This window comes from Equus asinus, chromosome 8 (assembly GCF_041296235.1).
Source record: "Equus asinus isolate D_3611 breed Donkey chromosome 8, EquAss-T2T_v2, whole genome shotgun sequence".
NCBI classification, from domain to species: domain Eukaryota; kingdom Metazoa; phylum Chordata; class Mammalia; order Perissodactyla; family Equidae; genus Equus; species Equus asinus.
In genome coordinates, this window is record NC_091797.1 from 1,318,720 (window position 1) to 1,339,140 (window position 20,421).

The 20,421-nt window shown below is 41.7% G+C and overlaps 1 long non-coding RNA gene across 2 annotated transcripts in view; it reads left to right on the forward strand.

The window, feature by feature from the left end:
• The first annotated feature begins 740 nt into the window (after window positions 1-740).
• LOC123288412 (uncharacterized) overlaps window positions 741-20,421 on the forward strand; it is a 42,274-nt gene continuing 22,593 nt past the window's right edge. Inside the window, exons 1-3 of one of the 2 annotated variants that reach the window (XR_011504906.1) lie at window positions 741-919; window positions 2,655-2,780; window positions 11,297-11,693. This is a non-coding gene — a long non-coding RNA (uncharacterized lncRNA). Of the gene's footprint in view, window positions 920-2,654; window positions 2,781-11,296; window positions 11,694-20,421 lie in introns of those variants that run through there. The other variant, XR_011504905.1, reaches the window with a different exon arrangement.

The following is a 20,421-nucleotide window of genomic DNA, read 5'->3' on the forward strand; positions in this document are numbered from 1 at the left end:
AGACACTTGTTTGGAGACAAGACAGGAGAAGGAGGCATAGTCCCACCTCTCTGCTCCCGAAGCCTGGGAAGACTTTCCTGCTGGAGCACACGTCCCGGTAGACCAGGGAGGGCTGGGCCCCAGGCCTGCTGGAGAGGTAAGAGCACCCAGCCGTGAAGAAAGTGCCAGATGGGGATAATGGCAGCAGCAAGTTCCCACTGCCCACCCCTCCCTGGTCCACACTGGGCAGCAGGGGCCACCTTCAGCCAACTTCTTTTCCAGGGGGAGGGAGAAGCTGGAGATCCAGCCCTTCCTTCAGCGTCGCATGCTGGCCGGCCATCTCATCCTTGTTCTGTCATCTCCGGTCCCGCCCCACTCAGGCCTTGCTCCCTGGCAGCAAAAGGAACTGGTCACCATATTTCAGCATTTCACATCATTATTATTATCATTATTATTATTGTTGTTATTTTGCTAATTAGCTGAATTAATAAAACCAAATCAAATTAGCAACTTTTTCGCTGGTATGACCCGGTCTCTAGTAGTTACACAGTTTTAAAGTATGACTCACAATGCCCAGAGAAATCGGGATGGGGGTGGAGCGGAAGCATCTCCATTTAGAAAAGGCGTGTGCCCCGAATTTTATTTCTAACTCTCAGCAGTTGTCACATGATCCTGACTCACAGAAGTGAGGAGGGAAGTATGTTAATTAACAAGATTACAGTATAATCCCCCAGCGTGCTCCTAGGGGATTCATGCTGTGTGCTGCCGGGGCAAAGGCTCCATGATCAAGAGGAATTCCCGCTGCACGGTCACTGTCACATTTTTGACACTGAGTCAAACACACCAGCCCTAGGAAGGGGGATGCCCCAAGTGTACTCAAAGAGCCAGCAGTGTTTCTGAGGATTTTTCAGCACCTGGATTATAGGACACTACAAATAAGGTAGGTTGTGGAAGTTCGGACCCAAAATCTAGTGAGACATTCCATAAAAAGGCTATTTATCAGGAGTGCGGACAGTGGGAAAAGGACTGCTGCAGATCTGAAAGAGAAAATTAGCGAATCGTGCAGAAGGCCCGTGGTGGGCTCTCGGCAGTGGGGTTAGAATTCTGTGGCCCTGAACTCTGGTGGCCAGGCCTGGAGGCTCAGGGCTGCCTGGCCCCCCGACCCCTGCGACCCCGCGGCTGGCCCCAGTGTTCTGGGGAGGGGCGGCCACGCACTGTCCTGGGAGCTTCGCCAGGACACTGGGCCTGTGGTTTGCAGGTGGGACTGGAATTCCCTCCGGGGGTGCGCGGGCCGACACTCCACGCGCACTGGGGGCCTCGGCCCAGGTCCTCCCCTCTCCTCGGGCCGCAGTGGACCCGACTGGCCTGAGAAGCTCCCATTTGCTCCCCCGCACAGGTCCCCGACGACACCGGGAGGAAGAAGGGACGCGGCCAGGGCGGGACCCCACCTGCTGCGCTCAGGTGCGAGAGCCCAGCTCTCACCCAGAGCTCGGGGAGGGCACAGGCTGTCCAGCTGGCGGCGGTGGGTGCTGGGGGTGCTGTCACCGCGGTGTCCCCACGGCTATTCGCTGCTGAAAGAGCCCTTCAGAAAGATGTTGCTGCATTTTCCGTTTCCTGTTTTTCCTTAGTGTTTTTAAAGCGCCCCTTACATGTGAAAATAATTCTGGTTAGCTCTAGGGTTGGGAGGAAATAATTGGAAAGGTATGGTGTGTTTGAGGATGTGTGCATCCCCTTCCTTTATTGTTTCCTGACCTCGAATATAGTACTAAAAATCTACACTTATGTGAAACTGCACCATGTTGTGAGATGAAAACGACACACAAGTTGTGTCTTAGAAGCATGATTGTTGTCCAAAAGCAGGCAAGGACTCTTTAGAAGCGGGCAGTTCTGTGACTGAGGCAGTCCGCCGTGCAGGAGTGTTTCTAAACTCTCCTCGAACTCCTGCCAGTTGTTAGGAGCCAGACTCCCTGGTGGTGTTTCCACACAGGGCTGGAGTATCCTGTGGTCAAGGTCACCAGCTGCCCCTCTCTTCACAACAGACAACCGACAGCCAAGGAGGCAAGAGAACAGACTCGCCTGCCTTTCTGTGCTGAATCTCAGCAACTGAAAACTTATCTATCATTAATTTTATAGGGAAAGCTTTTTGTGGAGCTGGGCACCAAAATAATCCCGATTTTTGCCAGAACTATTCCAATCCCATTAAAATGGACACAATAGATTCAGAGCTAGGGAATAAGGCAGTCCCCTGCAAGAGCTGCTTTCTAACGGGGCTGCCGCTGGGCTCCTTCAGCTTTCCTGCCATTGCTGATATTGAAGACCATGCTCACACAACAGAGTGTAGATGATCCTCATCACTTAGGTAATAGAACATTTCATTTTTTTTTAAAGTTGACATTGAAAGAAGGCAAAGGGAGCAAGCAGAGCGTGCAGAGGGAAACTTAAGTCAGCAGAGACCAACATGCAGCTGTGAAGATGAGCCCTGGGCTCTTCCTGGCAGTGTCAGTGCAGGGGGACCTCCAAAATCCATATCATGCCCTGTATAAGCAGAAAAAGGCCTCATAAGTGAAGTGGGGGTGTAAATGAAACACCTCCGCCAGTTAAATTCCCTGCAGGTGGACAGGAGTGTCTCGGGATGGGCTGTGTAAACAAGTGCTAAATGTTGCGTTCTGATGTAGGGGCTGTAGGACTTTCAAAGCGACTGAGGAGTCCACAGAGCCATCCCTGTGACCGACCCAGCACCTTCCGGATGTCTTGGATTCCTCTCTTGGAAACTGGAGGAGAAGAGCGGGTTCCCCAGGCCTGTGAGTATCTGAAACTCTCACTCTGCGTGTGCACCCTGGGGCGTGGAAGGCTGTAACAGAAACCTCACTACATGGCTGGGGGACCAGGTGGTAAACAGTGGCCAGGCTATGAAAAAAGTGAAGGGTAGAAAATGTGAGAAGGCCTGTTTTTAGGGCATGGAATAGATTCAGCATAAGTTGTAAATAAGAGGAGTTTGGGGACGATACTAAGGAAACCATGCTTTCATCTTGCCCATTCAACAAATGTATCAAGTGCTGGGAACACATGGCAGGACAAAAGAAGGTGGACTCCCCGCTCTCACCTCTCTCACAGTGCAACAGAGCTGCAGCAGGCAGGCAAGAAGCAGATTCAACACAGTGCATGCAGTGTGGATGCTGAAGGTGGTAAGGTCATGGGTGATGCTCATCATCCTTTGGGTAGTTCTCTGCCTTCTAAGTCACCCACAGTGGATATGCATTGTTTTCATAATAAGCATATATTTTAAAAACTGTACCCTATAAATATCACATTTTATGTTTATCAGGGTGGGTTTACATATTTACTTAATGAGAAAGGTGACTGCTTAAGGGATGAGCAGCCTGAGGCTCAGATTAGGTGGCTTATTAAGACCACAGGACTGCAGTGAATAAACCAGAAGAATACAGTGGTGTATACAGGACTGCGGCTCACCAAAGTCTGGGTTTTTTTAAGCAGGAAAGGTAGGATTAAAGCCTAAATCCTCTAAATCTGCCAATCCTAGGCCCTTTCCGCACCCAACAGTGTCTCTGAGTAACTATGCCATGGATCTTGAGGGTCAAGGTAAGAACAGCGATGTACGCAGTCATGAAAACTGAAATGAAAGAAACCTTCACAGGAAAATCTTCAAAGATTTGGGTCTCACCCTCTTGCTTCTCCTGCAACACTCTTCTTTTTAATTTTTTAATTCCTTCTTTTTAATGTTTTTTCTATTTCTATTAAAGACGTATCCTTACATAGTATTTGAGAAAGAAATAAAGAAAACAATTACATATTCACATTATACTAAAAGGACTACTGTTGATAATGTGGAATAATTCTTACTTTTTCCCCTAGAGATGGATTTTTTTAACATTATTATAATTTGTATACCCAATTCTAAGTTTTTGGTGGATTTCTGCTGTAATCACCCAAAGTTGTTATTAAAAATTGAGTCAAGAAAGAGAGGGCCTGGGGGGCCACTTGGGACAGCTGTAAAGGGCCTCATCCCCCACAAAGGAGGTCAGGCTTGACCCTGTACATAGTGGGGCCCTTGATGGTTTCTGAGCAGTGAAAGGAGAAGATTAGATTTTTGGTTTAAACATGCATTTAGCGACTCTGACAAATGGGTGGGGAGGAGAGAAGGAGGATTAAAAGTCTCACAGAAGATTCAGAGGTTTCCCAAGTCTCTGCTTTGTGTGTGAAGATGGATTCCAGAGGAGAATGACGTCAGCACCATGGCAGAGTGAGCTTTTCCCTTAGACTCTCCCTACTAAGATACAATGAAAAGGACATTCATAAACCAACAGAGGACATTCACACAACACAATAGACATCTGAGAGACCTACACAGCTATACTTCTGAAGGTGAAGATGCTGGACCCTCCCGAGGAAGTGGAAGGAGTGGTGGCAGGTGGAATCTGTGACCAGATGCCACCAATATGTGAAGGCACAAATCCACTGCATCAAATAATATGAGGAGGTACATTAATACTCCGGATAAGAAGGGAAATGAGAAGCACCCAGCAATCAATACTGAAGGCACAGAAATTTACAATCTGAATGAGAGAGAATTCAAAATAGCTATCATAAAAAGAAACACTCAATGAGTTAAAAGAAAATTCAGAAAGAGAGTTCAATGAAATCAAGAATAAAATTAATGAACAGAGGAAATTCTTCACAAAAAAAGTTGAAACTATAAAGAAAAACCAATCAGAAATGTTGGAGATGAAAAACACAATGGATGAGATGAAGAAAACTCTGGACTGAACAACAGAGCTGATGTTGTGGAGGAGGGAATGAGCAGTCTTGAGGATAGAAATAGAGACATACTTCAGATGGAGGAGGAGAGAGAACTAAGACTAAAAAGAAATGAAGAAATTCTCTGAGAACTATCTGACTCAATTAGGAAATGCAGCATAAGGATTAGAGGTATTCAAGAGGGAGAAGAATGGGAGAAACGGGTAGAAAGCATGCTCAAAGAAATAATAGCTGAGAACTTCCCATACCTGGGAAAAGAGCTAGAATTACAAGTAAAAGAAGCAAATATAACTCCTAATTAGATCAATGTAAAAAGACCTTTTCCAAGGCATATAATAGCAAAACTGGCAAAAGCCAATGACAAAGAAAAAATATTAAGGGCAGCAAGGCAAAGGAAAATAACTTAGAAAGGAACCCCCAGCAGGCTTTAAGTGGATTTCTTAGCAGAAACCTTACAGGCTAAGAGAGAGTGGAATGATGTACTCAAAATTCTGAAAGAGAAAAACTTTCAGCCAAAATACTGTAGCCAGCAAAAATATCTTTCAGATGTGATGGAGAAATAAAAATTTTCCCAGATAAACAAAAGCTGAGGGAGTTCATTGCCACAAGAACCTCCTGCAAGAAATGATCAAGACGGCCCTCATACCTGGAAAAAAAAAAAAGGGGGTTTATAAATCCTTGAGCAAGGAGATAAATAGGCAGAGAAAATTAAAAAATGGCAGCTCTATATCAGAACAGTTAGCAAACAGTTATAACATTAAAGATAAAGTGAAGGAAAACATCAAAAATAACAATAATCTTATCATTTTAACCACAAACTCATAACCCAAAATGGAATAAGTTGCAACAACAATAACTTAGAAGAGGAAGAGGTAAGGGATGGAGTTGGCTTAGACTCAGGAAATAAGAGGCTGTCAGAAAATGGACTATCTCATCTATGAGATTTTTAATACAAACCTCACAGTAACCACTAAACAAATAATCAGAACAGAGACACAAATGAAAAGTAAATATAAAACTGAAAAAAAATCATAGAAAATCACCACACTGAAATGGCAATCCAAAATACATAGAATGAGAAGTAAGTGAATTACAGAACAACTGGAAAACAAGTGATAAAATGGCAACATGAAGCCCTCATATATCAATAATCACTGTAAATGTAAGTGGATTGAACTCTCTAATCAAAAGACACAGAGTTGGGGCTGGCCTGGTGGCTCAGCGGTTAAGTTTGCGCATTCTGCTTCAGTGGCCTGAGGTTCACCGGTTCAGATCCTGGGTGTGGACATAGCACCACTTGGCAAGCCATGCTGTGTCAGGCATCCCATATATAAAGTGGAGGAAGATGGGCACAAATGTTAGCTCAGGGCCAGGATTCCTCAGAAAAAAGAGGAGGATTGGTGCCAGATGACAGCTCAGGGCTAATCTTCCTCAAAAAAAAAAAAAGAAGAAGAAGAAGAAGACACAGAGTGGCTGGATGGATTAAAAAACAAGACCCAACAATATGCTGCCTCCAGGAAACACAGCTCTAAAGACAAACATAGGCTCAGAGTGAAGAGATGGAAGATGATACTCCAAGTTAATGGCAAACAAAAGAAAGCACATGTTGCCATACTTATATCAGACAAAGTAGACTTCAAGATAAAAAAAAACGAGAGACAAAGAGGGGTAGTATATAATGATAAAAGGAACACTCAACTGAGAAGAAATGACACTTATAAATGTTTATGTGCCTAACATAGGAGCACCAAAGTACATAAAGCAACTATTAACAGACCTAAAATGAGATATTAACAACACAATAATAGTAGGGGATCTTAATGCCCCACTCACATTGATGGATAGATCAGACAGACAGAAAGTCAACAAGGAAATAGTGCAATTAAATGAAAAGCTAGAACTGATGGACTTAATAGATATATATAGAACACTTTATCCAAAAACAGCAGAGTATACATTCTTCTCAAGTGAACATGGAACATTCTCGAAGATAGCTGTTATGTTGGGAAACAAGGCAAGTGTCAGTAAATTTAAGAAGATTGAAATAATATCAAGCATCATTTCTGACCATAATGCTCTGAAATCAACCATGAGAATAATGTCGGGAAAGTGACAAATATGTGGAGACTAAACAACATGCTACTGAACAACCAATGGATCACTGAAAAAATTAAAGGAGATATCAAAAAATATCTGGAGATAAATGAAAATACACCGTACCAACTCAGATGGGATGCAGGAAAAGCAGTCCTAGGAGGGAAATTCACAGCGATACAGGCCACCTCAACAAACAAGAAAAATCTCAAATGAGCAATCTTAAACTACACCTAACAGAATTAAGAAGAACAAAAAAGCCGAAAGTCAGCAGAAGGAGAGAAATAATAGAAATGAGAGCAGAAATAAATGCATTTGACCTCCCCCCCAAAAGTTCTTTGAGAAGATAAACAAAATTGACAAACCCTTAGCTAGACTCACTAGGAAAAAAAGAGAGAAGGCTCAAATAAATAAAATTAGAAATGAAAGAGGAGAAATTACAATGGATATCACAGAAACACAAAGGATTATAAGAGAATACTATGAAAAACTATATGCCAACCAATTGGACAACCTAGAAGAAATGGATAAATTCTTAGACTCATACAACCTTTTAAAACTGAACCAAGAAGAAATAGAGAATCTGAATAGACCAATCAGAAGTAGAGATAGAAACAGTAATCAAAGCATGCCAAAACATGAAAGTCCAGGACAAGACGGGCTCTCTGGAGAATTCTACCAAACATTCAAAGAAAATTTAAAACCTATCCTTCTCAAACTATTCCAAAAAGTTGAAGAAGATGGGACATTTCCCAACACATTTTACAAGGCCAATATTATCCTGATCCCAAAGCCAGACAAGGACAACATAAAGAAGGAAAATTAAAGGCCAATATTGCTGATGAACATGGATGCAAAAGTCCTCAACAAAATATTGGCAAACTGAATACAGCAGTGCATTAAAAGGATCATACATCATAATCAAGTGGGATTTAGACTGGGGACACAGGGATAGTTCAACATCCACAAATCAGTCAATGTGATACACCACATTAACAAAATGAGGAATAAAAACAAGATGATTGTCTCAAAAGACACAGAGAAAGCATTTGACAAGATCCAACATCCATTTATGATAAAAAAAACTCTCAATAAAATAGGTATAAAAGGAAAGTACCTCAACATAATAAAGGCCATGTATGACAAACCCACAGCCAACATCGTACTCAACAGGGAAAAACTGAAAGCCACCCTTCTGAGAACAGGAACAAGACAAGGGTGCCCACTCTCACCACTCTTATTTAACATGGTACTGGGGGTTTGGGCCAGAGCAATTAGGCAAGAAAAAGAAATAAAAGGAATCCAAATTGGCAATGAAAAAGTGAAACTCTCACTGTTTGAAGATGACATGATTTTATATGTAGAAAACCCTAAAGAATCCATCATAAAACTATTAGAAATAATCAACAGCTACAGTAAGGTTACAGGGTACAAAAGCAACTTATAAAAATCAGTGGCATTTCTATATTCTAATAATGAACTAAGAGAAAGAGAACTCAAGAATACAAACCCATTTCCAATCGCAACAAAAGAATAAAATAGCTCAGAATAAAGTTAACCAAGGAGGTGAAAGACCTATACAATGAAAACTGTAAGACATTGTTAAAAGAAAGTGATGATGACATAAATAAATGGAAGGATATTCCCTGAACATGGATTGGAAGAATAAATATAGTTAACATATTCGTATTACCTAAAGCAATTTACAGATTCAACGCAATCCCAATCAGAATCCCAACAATATTCTTCACAGAAATAGAACAAAGAATCCTAAAATTCATATGGGGCAACAAAAGACCCCAAATAGTTAAAGAAATCCTGAGAAAAAAAAGAACAAAGCTGGAGGCATCACAATCCCCAACTTCAAAATATACTATAAAGCTATAGTGATCAAAACAGCGTTGTACTGGTACAAAAACAGGCACACAGATCAATGGAACAGAATTGAAAGCCCAGAAATAAAACTACACATCTATGGACAGCTAATCTTTGACAAAGGAGCCAAGAATATACAATAGAGAAAGGAAAGTCTCTTCAATAAATGATGTTGGGAAAACTGGACACCTACATGCAAAAGAAAGAAAGTAGACCATTATCTTTTACCATACACAAAAATTAACTCAAAATGGATCAAAGACTTGAAGGTAAGACATGAAACCATAAAACTCCTAGAAGAAAATATAGGCAGTACTCTGACATGGCCTTAGAAACATCTTTTCGAATATCATGTCTACTCGGCATGGGAAACAAGAAAAAGTAAACAAATGGGATTTCATCAGACTGAAGAGCTTCGGCAAGGCAAAGGAAACCAGGATCAAAAAGAAAAGACAAACCACCAACTGAAAGAAAATATTTGCAAATCAAATATCTGACAAGGGGTTAATCTCCAAAACATATAAAGAACTCACATATCTCAACAACAAAAAAACAAACAACCCAATCAAAAAAATGGGCAGAGAGCCTGAACAGATATTTTTTCCAAAGAAGATGTACTGATGGCCAATAGGTACATGAAAAGATGCTCAATATCACTAATCATCAGGGAAATGCAAATCAAAACTACATTGAGATATCACCTTATACGCTTTAGAAAGCCTATAATCACCAAGACAAAAAATAGCAAATGTTGGAGAGGTTGTGGAGAAAAAGGAACCTTCATACATTGCTGGTGGGAATGCAAACTGGTGCAGCCACTATGGAAAACAGTATGAAGATTCCTCAAAAAACTAAAAATAGAATGACCATATGACCCAGCTATCCCACTACTGGGTATTTACCCAAAGAACTTGACGTCAACAATTCAAAGAGACTTATGCACCTCTGTGTTCACTGCAGCATTATTCACAATAGCCAAGACGTGGAAGCAAGCCAAGTGCCCATCAACTGATAATTGGCTAAAGAAGATGTGTCATATATACACATATATATATATACATATATACTCACACACACACAATGGAATATTACTTAAATCATCCTGCTTTAAATACTACTTAAAGTCATCCTGCTTGCAACCACATGGATGGACCTGGAAGGTATGATGTTAAAGGTAATAAGCCAGACAGAGAAAGACAAACACCATATGATTTCACTCATATGTGGAAGATGAACTAACACGTCGATAAAGGAAGCAGATTAGTGGTTACCAGAAGGAAAGGGGGTTGGGGGGTAGGCGTAAGGGGTAAAGGGGCACGTTTATATGGTGACTGACAAAAAATAATGTATAACTAAAATTTCACAGTGTTATAAACTATTATGACCTCAATAAAATAAAAACATGAAGGATTTTATCATATGGAAAAAATAAATTGTGTCGACAGTAAGGCAACAGCCCCAAACTAAAAGGTTAATAAATATATCAGATAAGTGATCTTAGATCAACCTTTCCTTAAGTGTGTGCCAAAAAAAACTGAACTCATGAAGTATTCATTAAGAAGAAAGTTTAGTCGTAAAATAAGGTTAGGGATCCTTTCACATGTGTATCCCACTTTGGAGATTCACGATGCACTTGACAGAAATCTGAGAGAAGCAGTGTCTACAAAAAGGAAAAACTTGTTTAAACTTTGTTTGGCTCAACATTTCCAAAATTTATTTGTACATAAAATATTTTAAAAATATTTCACACTTATTACCATCCTCTGGAATAGAAACAAACTTTGAGATACACCGTTCTGGCTTCTTCTCTAGAGCTATTTCCAGTGCTGGATTCTTAAAGGACAGTGTTATTAGACGTGGCCCCCTCTGCCACACAGCGGCCAATAAGGAAACACACCAGTGGACAAGGAGCTTCCAGATCAGCAAGGCCAGAGGGAAGTGGGGAGAGTTATACTCAGGGACTCTGTGCACTTGGAAACAACATCTAGGAATGCAGCATTCAGAGTCATGCCTCCAGTGTCTGCGAAGTCTTTCAAGATTCTAACTTTTCCTTGTCAGAGGCATCAGCCAATGGAAGAATCTGGAGGAATCACTAGTGGAAGGCAAAGCATCGGCATTATTTGACGATTCTTCCTTTCTTCTTATACGCTTCCTTCTTAGCTTAAAGGCTTGAAAGCGTTCTTGTTCTGTTTTTTTTTTTTTTTTTAAAGATTTTATTTTTTCCTTTTTCTCCCCAAAGCCCCCCCGGTACATAGTTGTGTATTCTTCGTTGTGGGTTCTTCTAGTTGTGGCATGTGGGACGCTGCCTCAGCGTGGTCTGATGAGCAGTGCCATGTCCACGCCCAGGATTCGAACTAACGAAGCACTGGGCCGCCTGTAGCGGAGAGCACGAACTTAACCACTCGGCCATGGGGCCAGCCCCTCTTGTTCTGTTTCTCTCTATCCTTCTCTCCACAATCAAGGGCAAAAATCTGTTGATCCTACAATTGGAATATCTCTTGTGTCCTTTCTTTCCTCTCTACTGCCACCCTCTCACTCATTCCCTTAATAACTCTTTTTTGGGCACCTACAGACATTCACCAGAGACGTGGTACCTGCCCTGGAGAAGCCCACACCGCACGGGGGAGACCGATCCATTCAGGTGGTATCATCTCTCACCAAGACCACTCATCAGATTCTGTCTTTTCTGCCTCTGGGCCCTTGTACTCCAGTGCATCTTCTAGACTTCCCAGACTGACCCATTCAAGGCCCAAATCTGACTGTGTCTCTCTTTGGCCAAAAGTCAAATAATGGCTGCCCAAGGTACTATCTGAAACCATCAATTTTCCTACAGAGATGACAATTTCATGTGGCACAACATAATAAAATGAAGATTCCATTTTTCCATTTTTTGGTTACCATATTATGTAAAAATCTTGAGAAGGATCTTTTCCAAATCTGAAAGTCGTGTTAGGATGGTCAGATTTACAAGATAGATTATGAAGCATGCATAAAATCCACTTTGTGAGCCCAAATCAAAAGCCCAAGGGCACACTCTGCAGTTACTGGCAGCGATCTAGACTCTAGATGCTTCTCACATGACAGCTCTGTGTGTTTTGCTCCAGTGTGAGTGTCAGCATCAGCTCCTGCCACATACCTGTGACCCAATAAATCCCCTGCATGTTCCAGTGTTTGTTCACACCCCACTTCCTCATTGCATTGTCATGGGAATTAAAAGACATAAAAGAAATAATCTATGTAAAGTAGGTGACAGATTATGTCTACTATTAGCAATAGGGCTGACAAATTCTCGCTTTTTCCAGGAAAGCTTCACTTACAACCCCATGGGAAGTAGTCTTCCCCTCTGGCTGTCCTCCTAGCGTTTCTTTTGTACCTCCGATAAAGCACATTCCAGGGTCTGTCTTGAGTTAGAATTATTGATGCATGTGTCTATTTCCCACCCTGGATTATGGACCCTTTCTGAGCAGGCATCATATCTTACTCATGTCTCACCCACATTGGGCAGGGGCTTTGCATTGTGAAAGCAATTTGCCAAACTTGGTGATGATTGGCATCAGGCATATTCTGAATCATCTTGCAGTCTTTGTTGGTGTGGATCAATACCACTCCTCTCCTGGAGCAACGTTCACGAAGTTAGAAGTTGGGAAATTCTTGTTTCAATGAGAAGGCTCCCCTGGGTGGCAGAACTGTGGACTCCAGGTGCCTCTTCTTCTTGTTCTTCCTGGAACAATTCACTTTCCCAAAGATGGAGCTGTCTTTTAATGTAAACAAACACAACTCAGCTTTCCTAATGAGACATTGCCTCTTTCACGGTTTCTTAGACAAAGGCATGAATGCATAAAACTTCCAATTATCTAAGTAACTGGGGCAGTGAAGAGTTGAGGGAATATCCAAGAAGACACATGCTCTCTAACTTCTTTCTCAGTGTTTTGGGAACTTGAAGCTCCGAAGAAGGGGGAACCCTGGAAGGCTATTCCACGCTCAGTCCAAGCCTTCTGTTCACACTTAGGAACAATAAATCCAGAGAAGTGAAGAAATATGGTCAAAAATTATGCAGCAAGAGGAAACATTTCTGTCCTGAGATGGATTTAGAACCTCCTATAAGGAAAGCAAAGTGTCAGTTGGAGATGGTTCCAGAATCTTCTGATTTTAAGCGTCATGCCTTTCTAATCCCCAGGGTTATAGTGCCGCTGCCATCAAAAAGCCAATGGAAGGAGAAGCCAGGAGAGACAGGAGAGTGAAGTAGCAACCTTAACTGCTGCTCCGTGAAATGCCGCTCCTGAGGGTGTCCAGGAATCCAGGAGGCATTAAAACTGAAGACCGCTGTGGAGAGCGTGACACTGAAACTCAAGCGTTAAGAGCATCATATGTTCTTTTAGGGCTTCAGGAAGATAGTCGTTATTGTCCTATGGAACTTGTGGCTGATAGGATCAACAGCGAGATGCCGGGCAGCCTTGTCTCACCTGACATGGAGCCAGGGGAGCCACAGATATCAACACATTCGTTGTATTTCATCTTCTTCACCACACTTGCCCTTTGCTCCCCTCATCAGCTGTGGAAGAATCGACCCCTGTCACCACGCTCCATTCTCCATTTCACTACCTCCCCATCCCTTGTGCTGCTGCTTTCCTGGTTCCCATGATCAGCCTTACTATCTTTCCCTGCATGGGTCTGGCCGTATCCAGATTGATTTCAGCCACACGCTTTACCTGTTCCAAGTGCAGAAAGACAAAGAAAAACTCCTTGACCCTCATCCCTGGATCACAAACGGCAGAAAATCGCATGTGTTAAAATGAGCTAAGTACTAACATATATCACACTCTATCAGGAGCAGCAGAGTGCTGTGCTTGAGAGGGAAGACTCTGGAGCCAGACTCTGGTCCAAATCCTGGTTTTACTACTCTATCATTTATCCTCTATGTACCTCAGTTTACCCAACTTTAAAGTGAGAATGGTGATGATACTAACTGCCTTAGTTCAGATAGCGGTTTGACTGTGTCATAATGAGAGAAAAACTAACAGCCACTTAAATGAAGCAGAAGTTTGCTTCTCCCTGCTGGAGGAGTGTGGGGCTAATGATGTGGCTCCAGAGCTCGGTGGGGTTAGTCTCCTCTGTCTTATTCTTCTGCTCCCATCTCCTGGACCATGATGGTTATTCCAGCTCCCACCGTGATGTCCACTCTCTAGCCAGCAGGAGAACAGTAAGAGAAAGGGGAGTAAGCCCTCATTTCCATTAAAAGCATGATCTGGACCGTCCCCCACGTCACTTACCCCCACATCCCATTGATCAGAAGCTGGTCAATGGCCACATCCAGTGTCAAAGGATGCCATACACCTTGCTAAAACTTCTGTTACTCTATCACACAGGAGACTAAAAATTGGAGGGAAACCCAGTCATCGCTGCCACACCAGTGCCGTGCAGCTGTGTAGAGTAAATGGATCATGCATGTGGAGCACTGAAACAGTGCCTAGAACATAGTAAATCTTTGACGATTGTTAGCTACTAAAACAACAACAGTACTAATAGTTATTAGGCCTGCTTCTTCTCCCTGCTTTTGGACTGTATGTTTGTGGACAGTGAGAATGAAGTAAGGTATTTACACTCTTTAATTTAAAAAACAACTATTTATGACATGCACGTTAATTTTTCAAAACTAAAATAAGTGAAAGTAAAAAGCACAAAATTAGAATCACCCCCCCAAACCTTTCAGTTATAAAAAGCTGCGTAGCGTAATTATAATAGGAACAGTTTTGAGCAATAGAATTTTTCTGTTATTTTCAGAAAATCTATATGTATACATCAAAGTATTAACTGGGGAAATTAGAAAAGTTTTGGAATTCAGAAAAATCAAGGTTTGCTTTGGCATATGTTTGAAAGGAACTAGACTTCTTAACAAAAAGAGTTGACAGTTATGGAGCTGTTTTCTTTACAAAAGATCAAAGGATTTAATTTTTTGGCTGAAGAGTCCACTAACACGGGTGGGTCCTGCTAAGAATATAAAGAGACCCTCCTGATCAAAATGTGGAAACGGGAGAAAATAAATGAAGGCAATCTTTTAAACCAATGAGTGGCAAAACCTTGGCCAGATCAGGTGCATAAAGCAGAGAATTTCTCACACAAGAACTCCACAGCTTCTTAAGGTTGTCACTAGCATTCTGGGACAGGGCAGAACTCTGATTCCTCTACCCAATGGATGAATTTACATGTTTTCTGTTGTCTCTTGCCATGCAGCTTTATTAGAGTCTTGGAGACTTGGGTAAAACAGGTACTGGTTTTGGTACCAGATCACCTGGGTTTACATCTTAGCTTTACTTACTGGCTGTATGACCTCGAGCAAGTTGCATATATTAGATGTGTCATCTGAAAATAGGAACAATAACGGTATATACCCCGTAGAGTAATTTTGATGATTAATTAAAATAATATGCATAAAGATTTTAGAGCAGAAGCATTCAGGAAGTGCTGGCTATTTAATTATTAATGTTACCCAAGTCTTTTAAAAACCTTACAGCATTAACCTTTTGCACAGCTTCACCAATCACAAAACTCTTTCATGTCTACTGTCTTATTGGATTGTCACTACAGTTTTCCTTTAGGGCTGATAGCCTCATTTTAAAGGCGAGAAAACTGAGACTCAGAGACAGGAAATAATGCCTAAGGTCGCTGATCCTTCAAACCACAGAGCCAGGCTCAAGTCCTGACTTGTGGCTCCTGCTCTGGTCAGAGGAACCTGGTGGGGATGAGTCATGAGCCTTCGGTAACTCGGTCCAGGCCACTCCTTCTGTGAAGGTGTTCACAAGCCACGCTCTCTGGCCACGCCTTCCTGGTCACCCCGCATTAGGCCAGAGAGAGACAACTTGAGGGCAGGCCACGGTCTCCGCCCAAACAGAGATGGCAGCCACTTTCTATTCCAATCAGATTTTCTCTTCTGGAAATGTGAATGTCTCCAGATCTGACAGTTTTTGTAGGAAAGAGGCTTACTCTCACCCCATAAGCTTTCTCTCTGTCCATCTCAGTTTATATATACAACCACACATGGCTTAACGATGAGAATATGTTCTGAGAAATGCACCAATGCATCATTAGGTGATTTTGTCATTGTGCAAACATCATAGGGCGCACTTATACAAACCTAGATGGTCTAGCCTACTACACACCTAGGCTATATGGTACTAATCTTGTGGGACCACCATCCTTTATGCAGTCCGTCCTTGACGGGAACATCGCTATACAGCGCGTGACTGTATACACGTGTGTGAGTGTGTGTCTAGTGGCTGCAGCAGACTAACTTGTTAGCTCACAAGAGGGATACTATCTCAAACTCTGCCCAGTTTCAGACTTCGAGTTACATCACAGATTGCCCAAGATAGCCCTAATCTACATCTATGACACAGAATGGCTATTAATATGCATCATTTCATTCTCTAAATTGCCCTCTTTTAGAAGGCAAATTATATGGCTACCCAACATACCACCCACATAATCACAAGAGACATCCTTAAAGAAGAGCCATATTGTCTGACTTCTCACAGGTTTTGAAATTTTGTGATTCACTTCTTTAATTTGCCAACTCAGTTTACTCTGGTTAAATTGCCATTGAAATAGTGAAATTGTCCCTGATGCTTGTCCCTCTCAGTTCCTCTAGAATGTGGTACCCATTTGAAGCACACATTGCCTTCTGCATTGTTATATAGCATATTTATGAAGCTTTCTGTCCCCTATACTTGTCCACGATATTTTTCTTCATATATGTGTCTACTGACGTTCTTAGTCTGGACTTAACAAATAAATGAAGTACTTGTTGGATAAGGCAGACGATTATCCCTGGGTTTAACTGCCTCAAGATTTGGGTTGTGTTCAAGTTTACTAAGAACCTGGTTTACCTACGCCCACGTTGTACAGCAGCACCTCTCGTGATGCCATTTAAATGGGGTTGGTATTGGTTTTCCTCAACAAATGGGAGATCAAGACACAACTTTAAATCATTTACCCCAAGTTAATGGCAAAAGGGAAAACAGACTCACAAAGCACAGCTGCTGGGGTCCTGTTCAGCCTTCTCTCCTTGGTAGGACTGCACATTTCTATTTTGCATGTTTGCTTTGTGAACATTTCTGTAAGGCTGCCTTTTATTCATTACAAGATGTGCTTCTGACATATTGGTCCTGCCTTCAGTCTAATAACACAACATTAATAATAATTCCTTCTTGAGGACTGTCTTCTATTTACACAAGATAGGGGAAATAAAACTAAAAGACGTAAAAACAAAAAATATATATAAGGAGGCATGACAGGAGGAGAATTTGGGTAAAACTCAGTCACCAGCTGGAAAAAATAAGAATAAAGGTATCACTGTTGATATAGACACATAGATAGGTCAATAGATAGGTAGATAGATCAATCGATCGATCCATAATTAGAAATTTTTGTTCAAACCTAGGGTAGGAATGCATTCAATTAAATTACAAAATTTTCTGCCACTGGAAAAGAGCCTAGTTCATTCCCTTAAACTAGAAAAATAATGTTTTTACTTTGCCATTCATTCCCAGACAAAATAATTTAAGTTCCTCTCAGACAGCCATACCGAGCCCAGGGCTCTTTAACTTTTATGAGAGAAGTCACCTGTTGGTGGTGACCACCACTCCCACCATCTACTTCCCTGGGCTCTGACCTCGATCTTTGATGTCTGTCTTCATTCACTGGCAGTCCTCTCCCTTGTCCTTCATTGGTCTTTAATTCTGTAGGCTCTTGCCTGCTGCCATCTGCTGGACTCGGAGTTTCCTCCGAAGATCTTTCCCCCAATTCTTCAGGTCCCAGTGAAGTCCTCCAACCAGCCATATGGGTCTCATCAGAAAATTCAGCATCTTATTACTTTATTCTGCAGAGTAATTTTCTCTCTCTTTTGGTCTTAAACTCTCCCACCCAAATTAGCCATAGGGTCTTTATTATGATGATGATTATTTTATAATTAAAAGGAAGTGTGAGTTGTCTTCCCAAACAAAAAGGGCAGTTATATTCAGGGATAATATTCAAACTTTTAGCAGAAAAAATGACAATGGTACTAAGCTTCCAGAACTGACTCAGTGGAGCTGCAACTCTGAATGACAACCCAGTGAGAGAAGGACTCTGATTACATCTTAAAGCGGGGATTCTGAAAGCTGGCTGCATATTAGAGTCACCTGGGGAGCTTTGCAAGCCCATCAATGACTGGCCCCAAACTCAGTCCAATTGCACAGGGGCCTCTGGGGAAGGGGTCTAGGTGTCAGCACGTTTTAGAACCTTTGCAGCTGATTTTAACGAGTAGATGGACTCCCAACCACTGGGTTGGATGAATGAGATGTGTAGCCATCACTGTTACTGCTCAAACTGTAGCCAGTCTTGAAATGGTTCTTCTGTGCTTCTGAGGCCCAGGAGGGGGATGTGAACTGACTAAATTCAAGACGAGAATCAGCACTAAGGAGAAGCTAAGAATCAGAGCTTGACATTCTGACCCCCAGACCTGTCTTCTTTCCCCTGCACCAGACTCCGACAGTGTACACTTAGCATTGCTGTGTATTATGGCCGCATTGTGTATGAATCTTGTTAGTGCAAATGCTTGTGATTGTTTAGTCACATGATTCCACGTGTATCTGTTGACTTTCTTTCTTGATGCTCATCAAAGACATTGTTGAGGATGAGCGGGCTACAGTCCTGATTGGACTGGCTGTTTACGATCTGCTGTGCCATGTCTTTGAGTAAGTAGGTTTTGGAATTAGTGTCATAATTGTTGTAACAAACTGATAAAGCCAAAAAACAAAGAGAGAAGGCAGGCAAAGCACAGCAGGAAGCACTGTAATTCCAATCTTAGTGCAAGATCCAAACGGTGTTTGTACCAAGGGGATTCTGTGGAAAGCAGCTGAGCGATATTTACAGCATCTATGTAAGGGGACAGCTGAACTGGCAGCACGGGTTCAGAATGAGCAGAGAAAAGCCATGTTCGATGTATCCCCTTATTTTAAAGATGAAGCCAAAATCATGCCGTGGGTTGGGATGCAGAGCTGGAATTAGAAATTGAGCAGCCTGGTCATCACTGGAACGCTACCCTAAGTCCACTGTGACACAGGGTAGAGTGGCCCTTATAGTGTTCCCTATAGAGAAAGGGAGAGGGACGGACGGAGGAAGGAGAGAGAGGTCATCTATATTCACTGTAATTAATCCATCAAGGTTGTTTGGTCCTGACACTGGAATTCAAACTCAGGCAGTCTGAAAAAAGAACGACTTTTTAATTCTTATGAAAAACTACCTCCCTAAAAGTACTTAATAATATTAATAAATAATCAATACATTGCTTTTCAATCTGTCAATTTCAAGTAATTACATAATAATATTAATTTGATAAAATGGATAACCATTGGCCCGTCATGGTTGCAAATACAACTCTTCCATGATGTTATTTAGACCGTTGACACTGGAGAATGGATCAGGATGAGAAGGTTTCTGGCAAGTTTCCTCCCCTGTCCCAGAGGCGTAGGGAGACTTACCCTGTGAATGTGTCTTGGGCCTTGCAAAGGACAGTGGTCATAACAATATAAATTAATAATTGTTTTGGACGTGAATAAGGAACACTAATTCTGGTAACGCTAGTAATTAATACACTTCTGGATTTTGAGGGTAAAAGCCTGTGCTCTAATTCCTCCTATGTCAGCTTTGGATATTATGAAATACGGCCCAATTATAAGATGTTTCCTTAGAACAATGGCAAGCTCGTTTGCCGTGCACCGAGTGCTGTGCAGAGCTTTCTCTCGCTGTGAAACAGAAATCCAGTAACCAGGAAGCACCGAGGTCAATAGGCCTCTGCTATGGTGTTTCATTTCTAGGCGAAAAAAGAAGGAAAGAATGAAAACCCACATGGCAGTCTTAGGCTGACTGACTGTGGCTCAGCCACTCTGCATTTTAACCAGCATAAAATATTAAATATTTAGGCTCAGGGGCTCTGTGATAGCTTAGACCCAGCTGTAATATTGGTGTAATAATCAGGAAAAATAACTTTCCACCTCAGAAGCAAAATTAAAGTAGCAATCATTAAACAGTGTAATTGACTGAGTATGATAACTTGAGCTGCGATTCAAATAGAGGTGTGCTTTTCCCATTGCCCCAAATTGTCAATAATTAAAGTAATCATTTAATGTAGTTTTTCTAGCAACCACTAAATAACCCAAGAATGGGAAAGCCTAATAAACTGTATAAATGCATTTTATTGATGCACAGTATTTTACATAACTATGTGTGTATATATAAATATACATCATTAATCCAGACACCACTAATTTAGAGAATGGATTAATACAGACAGTGAATATTTTTGAAACTGTTCAGACACAAAATCTCTATTGGGTTAATGGTGCAGCATTTAAACGAGTTGAGTGCTAAAAGGGAAGGAGGAAGAAGTTCAGCAACTTCGAGACCCTTGGAGGTTAGATTTTTATAACTGCATTACTATTTTGAAGTTAAAGTGTTCATTGTGGGCTGTGTTGAAATTCACTGGATGAAAAGTGTTTGGGAGCAGAAGCATGGCTGTTAGAAGGAACCTATGGGGGTTGAATCCTCGCTCTGCCACTACCTGGCTGAGTTATATTTAACAAAATACTGTCTTTAATAGAGCAAAGGGGGAACACACTTGCAACTGAGTCTACTCAAGAAAATCTTGACCACACGATTACC